General features: G+C 29.7%; 1 protein-coding gene across 6 annotated transcripts in view; it reads left to right on the plus strand.

Annotated features, from left to right (window-relative positions):
* The window catches only part of PCLO (piccolo presynaptic cytomatrix protein), a 513,527-nt gene that overhangs the window by 411,590 nt on the left and 85,614 nt on the right, over nucleotides 1-16,323 (plus strand). The gene's annotated exons all lie outside the window — the stretch shown is intronic.

A 16,323-nucleotide genomic window follows, 5' to 3' on the forward strand; every position in this document is an offset into this window, starting at 1 on the left:
TGGGAAAAAAAAAATAGGTCAACTTGTGTTCTTATTGCAGAATGAAATGCATGCAACTAACCTAATCTGTTCAAGCATGATTTGTTGCATTGTGACAAAGCTTGAATTGCTCACAACTACTAGCCTCTCCATTGGAACATAACTCGGTTATTCTTACATACTATCTCAAGTGTTTTGTCTTTGGTTCAGTGGATTTTCAAACTTCCTAGAGGAAAAAAAAATTGTTAATGCACTCACTTACATTTACATGGTGAAAGTTCTCTCTTGATACTACTAGCAGACATTTTCCACTCTTGTTTTGGTAGTTGTTAAGTGTACTATCAGATGTGTTGGGCATGTCAATATCTAAGTGCCTGTGTAATAAATAAAGTATCTTTATTTCATTCCTAAACTACTGGATTCTGAGCCATTGTTATATATTCTGTTGTAGCATGGTATGAATGTGTCACTATTGAAAGAGAATGGGTGGACTTGGTTTATTGCAATAGAGATTCCATTGCTAATTTGGAATAGTAAAAATAGAGCAATGTAGAAATTAGTTATGGGGAGTAGACACAATTTCTGGCTGGAAAAAAAAATCCCCAAGCTAGAAGGAAAGTGAATACAAAATAACACAAGTAGATATGGTAAAAACAAAACAAAACAAAACAAACAAAAAACCAATGCATATCAATAATAGAGTTTGGATTCCAAGAAATCATATAGTATTTTTTTCCTTTCTTTCACATGAAGAGTACTTCATATGCTCTTCATATTGATTCTGTAGTTAATGTTGAACCCTTGTCATAAGCACCTTGCTTTGGAAAATGAGCTACAATCTTCTTTAGATATCCTAGGCTTAGTAGAAAAAGTGGGAAGATGCCTTACATTTTATTATCTCAACTGACTACTATTCCTAGTTTAATGTTTCATGGGTAGATAATAGGAATAATTTAAATTGTTTTCTAAGTTTGTTCAAATTTAAATGTGGGGAAAACTGTATTATTTTGATAATGTTTCGGTATAAGATACACGAATTGTATATTCTAACATATCTAAGCCTTATATTGCCTATTTCCACCTCTCCCTACCTCCATCCTGGAAATTAGAAGTGTTCAACAATCAATTCTGTCACACATCAATAAGTAATCAAATAATTCAGAATAGACCACAGGGAAGATTTTCTGTTTTCCCCAGATGGTTAAGAGAAAAATAAGCAGAAGCCCTAAATTTTTCGGGAGATATAGTATACATCATAAGAGATTTTCACCTATCCCTCCCTTTTCATTTTCCATTGTTGCCATCTTGAGGTGACTTTTCCCCTTCAAAGGATTTAGTAGTATTTTTAATTTTGATAATGCTCTCTAGCCCCATAATAAATTCATTGCATCCCCTGAATGAAGACCCAGAATTCCTAAGAATAGTTTGTCTACTATGCTCTGAACTTACACCCCACCCCACCCCATTTTGGATTGTTCTAATTCCTTTTCCTAAAATGGTGAAAGGCCATAAGCTATGTTCTTTGAGTTGTCTTCCTTTGAATAGCTTTCTCATAAACCCACAAAAATTTAAATTCATATAACTGGATATTTGGGGATCTTTATTATCATTATCTTCAAAACCCAAGATCATCTTCAGGACACAATAAAATATTGAAATCAGAACTTAGTAGAGAAATGTTGTTCTAAGATGTAATAGCAACAAAGGGAAATATCTTTTATCAAAAGAAACAAATACAAATTATGAAATATGTATTTTCTACTATTAAGAAGGAATCAAAACTATACTTAAATTATTTCCTCATTTTTCTCCAAACAGTTAAAACCCCCATAGACAATAGACTTCTATATTTATTTAAAAAACAAACAAAAAAAAAAACCCACAACACACGTTTGTTCATGTAAAGATAATATGACTAATAAGAAATTTAAGTACAAGAAGGATTAGCTAGTTATAGTTCATGAATAACAGAGGCAGGATATTATTTATGCATTTTAGAGAGCTTAAATTCAACTCTTCCATGGCTTTTTAAATTAAAGGAAGCAAAAAAATTCTCAGCATTTAGTTCCTACAACTCAAAATTCTGAAATTAACTTATTCCTGAAGTCAAGAGACGTAATAGAGGGATGCAGTACTGATGACACTGATTCTAGTACCTAGATTTTATGAGTAATTGCTTGGTCAGAAATCAGTGAAGGAAATAGAATATCCCTATCCCACTTTCCAAATACATTTGCACAGTTCATACAAAGAAGTGGTTGTGCTGGTATAGTGCATGGATCCCGGGAGTACCAGAATGCTTGCTAAGCAAACAGGCAGCCATTTTCTTGTGTTTGTCAAAAGCACTGTGCTTGCGCTGGATGAGCAATTAAGTCATACTGTTCTATTACCTAAAATATTTTCTGCTGGAATATTAGACACTCTTAGAAACTCTGTTAAGCCTTTAGGGTGTAGGTCTATGCTTATACACAAGAAGAACTTAAAGTGGTGGAAATCTCAGAACAACCTATTCATGAGAAAAAATGCAGATCATACCAAATTAAACAAGCTTGCTTCATTCTGAAAGAAATGATTCTTATCTTTATAAAGTTACAAATTTAGAAACCGAAATAAAATTATGAAATGATGTAGTAGACAGTAAGCAGTCATTCATACCCACTCAACTTCCCTAGCCAATTAAAAATGGCATTCAACAAATTTGAGAACTCTTGGTTGGGTAAGGGAATAGGGAAATGGAATCCTTTTACAGGTTCTCCCATTTATTGCCATCTCATGGAAGAAAGACTAGAGATATGCAATTGCTTTCCCAAACTAGTGGGTCTTCAGCTTTCAAGAACTGTTTGTGTCAGTAGAGGTGTGTGTGTGTGTGTGTGTATATATATATATATATATATATATATATATATATATATATATATATATGTGTATATATGTATATATATATATATATATATATATATATATCAGTGGGGAAAAAAACCCCCAAAAATCCAAGAGTCCCATATCCTCCTAAGCAATGAAATAGAGATGACAAAAGTTCATAAAGCTCAAAAAGCGATTTCACGGCAAATTGTTTGAGGGGGAAGTGTGCTTAAGAAATATCAGAATGAGTCGGTCAAGTTTGCTCTATCACAATGTAATGAATGATTGTGACAAAAATTGAAAAAAAGCAGGCAAGGAAAAGGAGGGAAGTTTTCAAAAGTCTGAGACAAATGTTAAAAGCAAAAATGGAGGGAGAATAAGCCTTTAGGGAAAAAAATATACAGGAACCAAATTGATTAATTCTAGTACTCAAAAGATCTTCTGTTTATGTTTCTTGACAAGGACTTTTCTGCACTTACTAAGAAAACTGAAATTCTTTTCTAAATATGCTTTATTATTTGCTCTTTTCATTTAGTAAAGCTCTACAGTTTTTAGCTCTCTATTTTGTTCTTGAGTTAGAGCTGAGCTCACTAAAAACACTCCTACTTTTTATATTAGTCACAAATTTATGAATATTTGACATACCAATTAAAATAAACTTGAAGTCTTTTCTTAGCTATGTTTTGAAAGAGGGGGAAATGATCAACAACAGAGAAACAGAATTAATGTTCTTTCCCCTCTCTGCAAATAGTTGAATAAGCATTTTTAATTTCTGTATTATTTATCTCCTATAGTCAAAACTCTCTTAGCTATACATTTTTGTATGTTCACATTACAATTTAACACTTATGGGGTTTAAGATGTTTTCATTGTATAATTACTACCCATAGATTGTGCTCTGTACTTCACCTATGAATGGCATTACTGAAGGAATATCAGTGGTGCAAGTGAGATATTTGTCAGAAATAGCAAAGGATCTTCAATAATCAATCACTACTCTCTTGCTTAGGCACTCTTTTTTTTTTTTTTTTTTTTTTTTTCTCCCTCAATTTCTTTTATTGTTAGCTGGGAAATTTTGCTTAGGCACTCTTATGACTAAAGGCAAAAAGATAAAATGAGACTTGGTATATTATGGAATGATAAAGAACAGGACCATCTAGCTCACATGGAAGTCGAAATCTTTGACTTTGGCTTCTTTAACTACATTTTAAGCAATTGAGCAAACAAATATTGGGTTGACTGTAGATAATTGAAGAGGGTATTATACAAGGATTATAAGAAGCCACAGATAGATTCCATCTAACTAAACCATTTCCCCTAATAGCCTGTAAAAATCATGGAAATATATGAACTTAGAGTAATTTCTTTAATTTAAGACATTTTCCAGTATCTTTCCCTGCAAAAAATACAAATATTAAGTTTTGGGAATAGTTTACTTTATGATATCAATAGAGATTAAACAGCATTAGAAGTGTGATATAGACTCACCTGCAGGTTAAAGTAGGATTGTTTATAGGGAATATAAATTTGCTTTGAGAAGAAGAGAGAATTGGGGAAAGTCTGGTTCATGAAGAGGAGGGGGTGCCACAATGAGAGTCCTGGACAGCAGGGCATAAAAATCTAATGGGAATGACTCATTTACAGAAACTAGAATAGGGAAGGAGAGAGGCAGATATGCTAGCCATGCATATGGAAATACATAAATGTATACACTAAAATTATGACTATACCAAATAATGGTTTTCATATTTCAAAACATTTGAATTATTTAGGAATTATATTTTTCAGCTAGATGTTTAATTTTGTATAAATACTCTTTATTGAGATACACAGTTTGGTAAGAAAGCAGATTTAAATAGCAATGGGAGATAGATTATAAGTATTGACTTATAAAGCCAAATGGCTTATGGAATGATATTTGATTCTAGCAATTTTTTGTAACAATAACTTTTAAAACAAAAGGGTATTCATTATTTAATAAATTCAAAATCTTACAGATTTTAAAATATAAGCTCTCCCCCCCTTTTTTTTTTTTACTTAAACAAAGAAACTTAAAAGCTTGGGTAAAAGAGTATGTGAAATTTATTTGAGTGTAATTCATTTTTATATCCATAAAGATTACAATATTCAAAGATCCCTGTGTTAAAAGATATAATTATTGAATGAATTTAATTGATATAGCTGAATAGAGTAATACAAATTTTATGCCAATATGATAAAACCAACAGAATACATACATTTTCATGGGGAAAAAGGTTTAAAAAGTATTACATCATGGGTTCCAGATATGAATATTGTTTTTTTAATCATATAATATGAACACTGAACTATGGATTTTTTCCCTCTTTTCATTCTACTACATATTTGCTTCTTTAAATACATGAATATTCTTGATGTCTTTTGTTTTCACATGATTGTCTTTTATGAATGTCTCCCTGAAATTTGATCCTCCCTTGTAACAAAGAAAAGCAGTTAAGCAAAAATAAATGATGCAGCAACACAAGGTATGCAACATTTCATTCCCATGTCATTCCTTTGCCTCTCTTAGTAAGATGAGGAAGGTATATTTCACTATTTCTTCTTTGTGATCAAAATTAGTTATTGAAAATATTCAGATCTTAGCTTTCTTTTAGTGCTCTTTTCATTTATATTATTTCAACCTCTGCTTTTTGATTGAGGTAGCAAGTTTCATTTTTCTCAAAAAATACTTGATAAAAGTCAAAGGCATGTGAATTCTATTATCTCTTAGAAAATTAGTAATTTTGGTTAGTGTCTCATGCAAAAAGTATGATGACTGGGAAATCTATAAACTAATTGAAATTTGTAATTTTTTTTAGTTACATACTTTAAATAGCACATGCAATGTTTTCATTGATTTCAAAGGTTGATGATAATGTCCCCAAAATATAAATAACTCATTTCAAATAATTGCTTTTCTTTTCCTTCCTTAAATACTCTCCTATGTATACTCATTTAGTGAAAAATTAATTGAATTTAATGAAAAAAAGTGGAAATCTTTCATGACTTGTTTTATTTGTAAAATGTTCTCTATTCACATAGCAACTTCCTGCTTTTACCAGGTATAGTGTAATAGTTCATTTAGTTGTTCAGCAGTACTCATATTGTTTCCATCTTTCCAATTCCATCTAAATTAATTTGAGTGAGTGGTTGCTTAGGTTCTTTGTTTAATTGGGAAATGGATTGAATCATGTTATTGAATATAGAAGCTATAGAGAAAACCTGTGTGTTGCTTTTCTCTGTTGATTAGGTAAAAACTCATTATTGGTGGAAATGCCTACTCCATATTTATAGCTCTCATTCTTTAGTAAACCATTCAGTTCTCCTTCAAGTATTTTCCATGTTCATTTTGCATTTTTTGTTTTGTTTTTAAGCTTATTAAGCTGCCTGAGGTGAGTAATGAAAGAAGTAATAAATGTAAACTTAATGAAATTAATTCCTGCTCACTTTGTTCAGAGAGAAAAATAAATAAAAGGGGAAGGAATAATAAGTTTAAAAGAATATGATATACTTTGTCATTCCTTTTCATTCTACCTTTCATGGTCTATTAGAAAACACACCTGACCTGGATTGCATCAAAAATTCAGTGAAAATCATCATGTAAAATTAATTTCACCATGGATTCAGGGTACACAGTATTACGTGTGATCTATTGATACGCAGATTGGCAGGAAAATTGATAGGGAAGGAAAATCTTTCAAAATGTTCCTGGGTGAGTACAAATATATGGTTAAAAAAACAAACAAAAAAACATGCTTCACTTGTGAGATGCAATATTGGGTCTAGATTGACTTGTGAGCCAGAGAAACAGATTTAACTCCAGCCCCGGACATAATACTGACAGTGATCATGAGCTGAATTTTCCAAAAATCTAGGCAACTCTCCAAGACTAACAAATAAAATAAAATTCTAGATTGCATTGGTAGAGGTTTCCTAGGTCCTACACCAGTGAAATCACGAATCTCTTCCCTGTCTCTTAAATATTTGATTTGCAAGGATTAACTGTATTTCACCAAATATGATCATCTATATTACATAAGCACAAAAACACTAAATAACCTAATAAATTAAAACATACTATTTAGCCATAAAACATGCTAAAAATAAGCCCCCAATGCATTTGCTTTGGTTTTTTTGTTTGTTTTGTTGTTATTAAATACACAATTTTATTCCAAGTTAAAATTCCCAATTTAGGTTTGAGATTCTAGTATTAAAAAAAATTCTGGGGGTTAGAAAAAAAAAAGAGGGGAGAATCATGAAGATTAGAAAGAGAGTAAATTTAGAGTTACAAGCCCATTAAAAGAATTCAGAATAAAACCTTTCAGGTAAGATTCAAATCAAAATTCTTCATTTTAGGAGGGAAAAGGATGAGGGGGGACATAAATAAAAGTGGTCCTAAAGTATATACACTGTGTATCAAGAACATCAGAGAAGATGGTACCTTAAGTTCTCAACTCTGCAGAAGATAGAACAAGAGGAAGTCGTGTCTCACCACTGAAGGTTATACAGCTATGTAGCAACTTAAGTAATTATAAACTATAACTATCAATAATCTAGTTACAATATATAAATCATACTCAACTATCCATTTCACTGGTTTCTTTTTCCTTGAAGGGTCACTAAATCAAATTGATTTTCTAGTGTCATTTGGAACTACTTTGAGAGTCTATGGGGGAAAAAACAACTTTAATGCCAGGCTTGAAAAATAAGATAGATTCACATTTGTTTAAAATGGTACAGGTAGCTCAAAGGTGGATCAACTTTCTTTATTACTACTTTATAATGAAATATTGAAGACTGAAAATTAACTTCCTTCCTTTGTGAAAAAGGATAGTGTTAGTATTTCAGGAAATATGTAGAAAGCAAATTTAGAAATTATATGTGCATGACAATATCTTCAAGAATTCTTCAATTGTTATTTCTTTGTACCTACTGAGATTAATTTTTTTATCACTGGGATAAGTATCAAGATATAATAATTCCTGAGAAGCAGATCCCCCAAAGAAACAAAATAATGTGGAAAATGCTTAAAAATATGTAAGCAAAGTAGCAAGAAATAACCATCATTTTGCTACCACTAAGATAAAAGAGAAAAAAAAATTAGGAGACTTTTATTTTTGCATCTTCTTAAATTCTCTTGAAAACATGTGGATGGCTTTTGTTCCCTCTTATGCATACAGAAAAAGCTTCATTGTTCCTCTGTTATTCCCCAAGCCCATGATCATTCACCCTTTCTCCCAATAATCATGAATGCTGGAAAACCGTATTTTTCCAAGATATATAAACATCATAATTCTCTTTTCATTTCTTTCAAGTATCTTTTTGCATTCCATGTTCTGATCTTTCCTCTATCTGCCCAAATGAATTTCTTGCAATTATGTTGAAATAGCCTCAGGCTATGCCAGTCCCTATTAATTTAAATGATTTTATTTTTAAGGAACATAATTTGGATTCTCAAATTTATGCAATATATGAATTTCATCAGTTCTTCTTCTTTTATCATTTTCTCCAGAAAAATCACTTTGTCTATGAGTTATCATTCAGATGTTTTCAGTCATGTCTGAATATTCATAGCTCCATTGGGGTTTTTTGTGGCAAAGATACTGAAGTGGATTGCCATTTCCTTTACCAGATTATTTTACAGATGAGAAAACTGACACAAATAGGGCAAAGTGATTTGTCCAGGGTCACCAAACTAGTAAGTTGTCTAAGGCCAAATTTGAACTCAAGAACTGAAGTCTTCCTGACTCCAGGACCAGTATTCTATTTACTGTTCCATGTAACTATCTATAAGGATATATATAAAATCTTAAAGTTTTGAAGTGATTTTCCATACTTTTGATTATTATAGAGAATTCTTTTGCCCAGGATAGAATTTTATCCTGCAGAGTTCTGAATTACTGTTCCTTAATATTATTAAGGTTGAATATCTAAAATGCTGATATATTGCAATGTCCACATAAATAAAATTTAAGTTGGCATCCATACACTAGGATACCAAACCTTTGTTTTCTTGGTGGTCTGTTTGGGAAAGGAATTTCCAAGTACATAAACCCAGAAACAATAACAACAAAAAAGCTATCATTGTATTAAGAAGCCTGTACCCTTATATTATGGTAAATTGTTTGCATTTCTTTACTTGATGATGTTATAAAAGATAACAATTTGTTTGGTATAATACCAGACCCTGAGTGTTCTTTCTCTCAGTTTTTATAACTGGTAAGTGATCCATCAGGAATAATGTCTCTGTATTTACATTTGAGAGGGAAAGATTTTCAATGTTATTCATTGTAAAAGCAGTAACATTATTGGGAAAGATACTGAAAATTCATTCCAAATTCACTTATTGGTGTGTTTCCTGTATAGACTATTCCATTGTTCCCCTTATTTTGACTGGGCTGTTAACAATTGTCTTTTTTTGCAATAAGGAAAGACAAACAATTGAAAACCATCCATATTTATAAAAGTTTCACATTTATTCTGCCCATTTCCTCTTTAATTTGTCTGTGTAACTATACATTTAATTAAATTAAATATTAAATAGTAATTGCATCATATCTGAGGATAGTTATTAGTATTAAAATAATTATATACATTGTACCCTTGCCCAACTTTTTTTCCTTTGTAGTAAAATTTTGGTTTAAAATAGTTAAGTCTTAATTTCATTCAAGAGAGTTTAAAAATTAATATTTTGCTTATTAGAAGACAGAAGCACATTAAAGTCGGTCTCATGACATGGATCTCAAGGAAAGGTATTGCAAAATGCAATTAAATTCAATTTCATTAATATGTAAATGATTTGGAATAATGTTTTACTATGCTTTGAAATTATTTTAGTTATATATATATATATATATATTTTTTTTTTCTGTTACAGGTAGTTTTACATTTGAACTTTTCTCATATTATTACTATTTTCCACTACACTGACTATATATGCTATGCCAAGAAATCACTTGTGGTCCTTTTAGTTATTCAGTTTTATTACTATCTACAAAGTAAAAATTTGTCAAATGTATGAAAGATTAATATTATGAAACTTTTAGGTTAAAATATTAATATTCTTTCACATCTATAGGAAAGTTTTGAGCAATACAATGTCAATATAATGTAGTTTGGAAGAAGTCAGGGGTGTGGGTTGAAGCCACCAAATTGTTTCTTTCTCCTAACCCTGAATTGTATACTTAGAAATATCCCACACTGATCTTCCTCAAAAACATAAAAGTCTAAATTTTGTACCTGTCTCTACATATGAGGATAAAAATATATCTTTGAGAACAAGGAATATGTTATACTGTAAAGAAAAAAATATGTAATTTGTAATGTTCTGGTTTTCTGATATTTGAAAGAGATTTACATATACCTAAAACAAACTAATATTTTGCAGTTAGAAAGAAGTATGCTAATGAAATTGCCACCAAGGATTAAAACTAAAAACATGTTAAATTCAGCTGAACATTTTCCTCCCTTTTAAACATTTTAAATCACTTTTAAACTAGTTATAATTTAGCTATACAGAAACACAAGTGGAATTATATTTTTATCTTGTACTTCATTTTTTCTTATTTTATATTTTCTTGATTTTGTACTTTAGCAATGAACTGAAATATAAAGAAAATAAAAATGTTTTGCCTTCCCAAAAAGTCAGTTTAGCTCACTGTAAATGACATTATCCATGTTGTATATTGGAGGATAAATAGATAGGTAACATGTCTATAAATTAGATATAGGAATAGGTATATCAAAGAAAAGAGAGTTCAGTAAACAGAAAGTTAAGCTGAAACCTAACTGTATTATTCCAGACATAGCTAAAGGTTTAGTCTGATACTTTTAGAATTTTTGTTGCAATTGATATTAAAAGTGGTAAATAGATTGTTGCAGAGAAATAAATTCGGAATTTATAATGTAATGGTTAAGTAAAATGAATCATCTTTTTTTTAAAAAGATGAAAATTATTACAAGAAAATTTAAACTATATGATGAAAAAAACACATATGCTGAAAAAAAAAAAAACTGATAGATTTATTGTCACTTTCCTTCCCAAACAAAAAGGAAAAAAATCAGTAGAGAAAATTTTCAATTTCCATGGCAGCCATACTTAAGACTAGATCAAAAGAGATATTTTAGAAATAATAAATTATATGTTGACATAGAGGCATCATCATTTAAAAAGATAGTAGAAATGAATAGTTTTATATAACTTCTATATAATAGGAACTATACTAAACACTTTATAAATTTTATCTTGTGATCCTTACATCACCCTTGTGAGGTAGGTACTATTATTATCCCCATCATACAGTTGAAGAAATTGAGATATACAGAGGTTAAGTGATTTGCCTAGAGCTGCAAAGCTAATAAGGCTGAATTTGAACTCAGGTTTTTTTTTTTTTTTTGACTCAAGGTCCAAAATTCTACTGTACCACATAACTGCTTGTTTGAATAGTAATGTTCAGCCTAGAAGCTATGGTTAGATTCCATCCATAGATTTCATCCATGATAAACAGAAAGAATCTCTAAGAGATTCATACATTTATTTCTTCTGAACTTAATAGAAACTTCAGCTGATCTATCTGACCAAAAATTACAATTAGAACCTTTGGGACCGTGCCTGGTTAGCATGTAAGTGATAGCATTATTTCATTGACACATAGAAGAGCAGAAGAGTTAACAAATTAAAAAAAAAAAAGATATTCCATGAAAGGATATAGTTAAATTGAAAATAATGTGAAGCAGTAAAACTAAATTATGTCTAATCATTGAGACTTTGAAGAAAATCAAGACAAAGTCAAAGAATTAAAAAAATTAATAGAGTTAAACTGACTCAGAATAAATAAGATTATTTTATAAAAGGATCCATTTAACAATATAGTTATGAACAAATAATTTTGTAACTGGCATCTTTTTCCTACATATTACAGGGAGCATATCTTTTATGACTTTGTTTATCTGTTATTAAATTGATTGTTTTCTGATTCTAGTTCTTTCCCCTGGTAAGAAAATGAGATTTACTGATAAAGCAGGTATGTCATAAAACAAAATCCATATGAAAGGTATGAGGCCCAAGAATAAAATAACCCAGTTTTTCAATAGCAAAATAATTTCCCACACATTTATAGGCTACACCTTTTAGAAAAAATAAGGAAAGTTCTACAATCTTTAAAAAAATTGAACATTATAATTAATTTCCTATTGGAATACATTTTTTTTAAATGGAAAAAAAGGAAAATAAAAGAAAGGAGAAAAACACAAGGTTGTGATGTCAAAATCCAAGTCAGTACTATTACTGTTATCTGTAATAGCACCATCTGGTGGCTCCCTAGAAATGTTACACTATAAAAAACAAAAAAACAAAAGCTTCAACTATGAAAGGATTTTAATAGCCTAGTAGAATATTGACCATAACCCCTTCTAATCAAAATTTAAATGTTTTAATCTTAATAAGACTCTACATTTACATCAAGAAAAGTTTTAACATAATATCTGATTTAGAAAATCTATGTCTTAATTTGGTTTTTATGATAAACTATGCATATAATTAATTTGAAGATAAACGATTAATTACATTTTTGTCATTTTACTTATTATAAAATGAAATTTTATTCATTCCAAGTGATTCAGAGTCAATCATGCTGGCCTCTGAGGTTTCTTCCATATATGCTCTGATGATTTTTTAATGTAACTATTATTGTCACCTTATAATTTTTTCCAAAGTTCTAATTTTTATGATTATAGCAACCCTTTTAATCAATTAAAGAAATATCTTTTAAAATCCCTACTTTTTTATATGACCAAAAGGAGAATAAAATAGTGGATTATTTTTTAAATATTTTAGCCAATGAAATAATTTCATTAAATATATGTATGTCAGACACCAAATCACTTGGAATGAACAAAATTTCATTTTATAATAAGTAAAATGACACATCATGAAATCATGGAACTAAGAGGCTGTATCTATAGAATGTCATCATATTCCTTTCATTCAGTCAAATAGGACTACTTTCCAATATGCAAATGAGACTATATTTCTTATTAAACTGTGTTTGAAATGAATATCCTTTGCAACATTTGATTATGCTGAATTCTGAAAATATCAGTCACAAAAGATCAATTTAATTTCTTTCATATGAACCCAAGAAAATGTGAATTTAAATTATGAATTTATTAGTTCTTTTGATAAGAAATCAAGATTATGTTTATTCAATTAAAAATGTGAATAGAGTCAAAACTTCAAAGATTCACTCAGCTTTTTTCTTGACAAAAATAAATACATCACTGAATTAATTGAATTTACTGGATGTTTAGGCACTCTGTAAATTATGTGAAATCCTTTAAGAAAATGAATTGAGCCTGAAATAAAAGTATCTATAGCAAATATTAGCACTACCTGCATTAAATAACTTATGTAATGCTAGAACTATTTTGAATTTGAGCTATCAAACACTCAGGAAAGGAAACATTTGTTACAATGATAACATTTGCTTCATTGCCCAATTTACCCTTCTTTGGGCTTATTTTAATTTTATTTTCAAAATTTAATAAGAGCTTCGAGTTCAGACTGAATGTATATAACAGACACTTGCATAATAAAATTATCTCTCCCAAATAAGATATCTTTTTGTAGATGATGCCTAATATTTATATATTTAGATGGATCAAAGTAATTGACCAATATTTGTAGTTTTTGTTGTTTCATTCAACAATTTATTGAGCAATATCATATTTCAGTAACTCTGTGCTGAGTACTTTGGGAATTGAAGAAAATAGATACCTTCACTTCCTCCTATGTGCTTACAGAGCTACAAAGACATTCACTATTTGAAGAGTTCAGCACATTAGAGGAAAAAAAAAGAGCATTTGTCATATTATGTAAGTACAAAATACTTTAGATCTCTCTCTCTCTCTCTCTCTCACACACACACACACACACACACACGCATATGATTATGACCAACAGTCCAGAGACTTGTTCTGAGTCACTAACACTTGTATGTTAATCATACACATACACATTATATACATTGTATATATATGCAAATCACTATATAAAGATCTATGTGTGTAGTATGTATATTGAAAAAATATACATATGTATGTCTGTGTATGCCTACCTTCAAACTGTTGTTAGTTCCTATAGGTTATTTAACTTTACATTTATAAATTATTAACCTATATCTACATGAAGCACTAAGCATACTTAAACATCTGATTTGCAAACATTTGTATAAAATTTCAAGAAATAATTTAGGTATTCTGAAATACATTGATGTGTTGTATCAAAGTTCTCAAAACATTTGTACTTCTGGTGGAATTTTCCATTTCCCTCAATCTGCTATTATACTGTAGCTCAAATAAAAATAAATACTAATTTAAATTTTATTTTCCTTCCAGAAATTAGCTAAATACTGATCTCTTCATGCTTAGTTTATATACAAATAGATCAATGGACATTTGAATGAAAAATTCAATCAATTATGCAGATTCTGCATTAACACAATTCCGATGGGTAGGAACTTTGGTGTTTATATTGAAAAAAATCCAGAACCTGATTTTTAAAAATCATTTTCACATGAATAGCTCTGTTTTCCATGTATACCATGTATATACAGATTCATATACTTGTCTGAGATATCATTTCAGGTTTGTTTTTTTTTTTTGAAGGATAGGTTACAGATGTAATTACAGATTAAATTTTATAAACTTTAAAATTCCATTCTTTTTTATATTTTCTTTAAAATTTGCAACATGTTATTATACTTTCCCAATTACAATTCATTCCAAGGAAAAGATTAAAATGAAAAGCTGCATTCCACTAACTTATTTTCAACATTGTTCTTTGTTTCCCTTTGTTATTATGTTGTCTTCTTATTTTTGTCTTATTTCTTGCTTGAAAAAGAAAAAAAAAATATCTTGAACCCAGAGTTAGCAAAATCTGTAAAGTAAAAATTTTGCCATATGTGAAGATTAAGGTATACATTTTGTGAGGTGGTATAATGTATTGTGTAGATCATATCAGAATGAGGGAAAATTGATCATCTCAATAAGACACCATTTAAAGAATTGGATTAATGATATTCTAACAGCAATGGAATAGGGAATAGTGCAATGGAACTATTTAGTTAAGACTTTTATGTTGATGTTACTATTGATGAAACAAGTTGGATCTATGTGACAAAAAGTAGCTCACTATAAAATAAAAAAAAATAATCAATAACCAGTTTAATATAGAAATGTCATGCTGGTTTGACTGATAACTTTCAATGAATTACTAATTTATTTTCTAGTTGTAATGACAATTTTAGATTATTATACACACACATATCAAAAACTGCATATCCATATCCCAGTGATTCTACAACTTTTTAAAAAACTATCTTTTTGAACAATATTGTTATTAAATAATAAACATTTCTCTAGTTTTTTGTCTCTTTAAAATACTGGGGGAAATGAAAACTTTTACTTTAAAAACCAAATATCTTGCTAAGAAAAAAAAGACTGATTTTTCTAAAAATCTAACAACTATTTAGAAGTTGTTTGCAACAATAAGGTAATTTCCATTTTATAGTTATCTGGAAACTAGAATTTAGCTATAGCACTTTAAGGACTGCAAAGCATATTACACATATTATCTCACATATATCATCTCATTATCATTTCATTTTCTCCTCACAGCCCTAGTGCTAATATTATTTCCATTTTACAAATTAGGGAACTAATGCCTTAGGGAATCAAGGCAGAGTTTAAGTGACTTAGCCAGGATCATGCTAGTAGTATCATAGGTGGGATTTGAGTTCAGGTCTTCTTGACTAAGCAACATTCTGTTTTCATATAAACTGCCCTTGCCCAACTTCCTAAACTCCCATTACCCTTACTCTTCATATTTAGCCATCTTTAAATTAAGCCAAAGCAGCATTTGTGAAAAAGAAAGGGTTTGTGTTTGTATGTTTGTTTTTAAGAATCTTTAAAATATAATATGAAGGAAAAGAAAACCATGAAAAAAACTAAAAGAGGTCAGAAAAATAAATACTGGATAAGACCTCTTAATTGGTTCTGGTTCTCTATGGTGGCTCTTCCATGATGGTAGCCTGAGGAGCCATAAGACAGAACTAAATATATTGGTGTTTACTTATTTTTCCTCATTGATGGAGAGGAAAGTAAGAAGATGTAAGATGACTTGCTGAAGAATCCTCTTATGTTAATTCAATGTGCATGTCACCATACCAAAGTTTCATCATTCCCCCAAAAATATATTTTCCCACAAATTCTGTTTTTTTATTTATTTTTCTTAAACTACTAGAAATGCCATCAAAATAGAATTTAATTGGGTTACATTTATTCTTTCAAAAATACAAATACAATAGTTGCATCACTATCTCTTATTGAAATATTTGTTTAATTTATACTTTAAGAATTAAAGTGGTCCTTAAGCAAAGGGCTGAGCTGGGTCAAAGTCTTACATCT

This window comes from Sarcophilus harrisii, chromosome 5, assembly GCF_902635505.1.
Source record: "Sarcophilus harrisii chromosome 5, mSarHar1.11, whole genome shotgun sequence".
Taxonomy (NCBI): domain Eukaryota; kingdom Metazoa; phylum Chordata; class Mammalia; order Dasyuromorphia; family Dasyuridae; genus Sarcophilus; species Sarcophilus harrisii.